This window comes from Brassica oleracea, chromosome C8 (genome assembly GCF_000695525.1).
Source record: "Brassica oleracea var. oleracea cultivar TO1000 chromosome C8, BOL, whole genome shotgun sequence".
NCBI classification, from domain to species: Eukaryota; Viridiplantae; Streptophyta; class Magnoliopsida; order Brassicales; family Brassicaceae; genus Brassica; species Brassica oleracea.
This window is the reverse complement of record NC_027755.1, coordinates 12,239,002-12,239,387: the sequence shown is the minus strand read 5'-3', so window position 1 is coordinate 12,239,387 and position 386 is coordinate 12,239,002.

The window sequence follows — 386 nt, the reverse complement described above, 5'->3', positions numbered from 1 at the left end:
AATGGCTTAGACCTTCCCTTGCACTTGATTTTGTACTCAATGGCCCCATCCTTAAGCTTCATTGGGTGGAGAGTGAGAGTGTGAGGAGTCTTATAAAGAGGTGGAGGATGAGGTTCTTTCACAATCTTCCTCTTGTCATGAGCACCCTTTGTGGCTCTACTCACCTCCTCCCTTTTAGCACTTTCCAAGTGCTCATCACACAGCTCTTTAGAGGACTCTCCAGCAAGACCTTCTTTCTCAATACCAACCCCTTCATCCTTGGTATTCTCAATAGAGGATTCTCCACAAATGATTGTTCCACAATACTCAGCATTCATCTTTGGGGATTGTAGTTGATAGGAGACAGCTTTGTTCACATTTAGGAGTGTGACCTTCTTGTTGGCAAA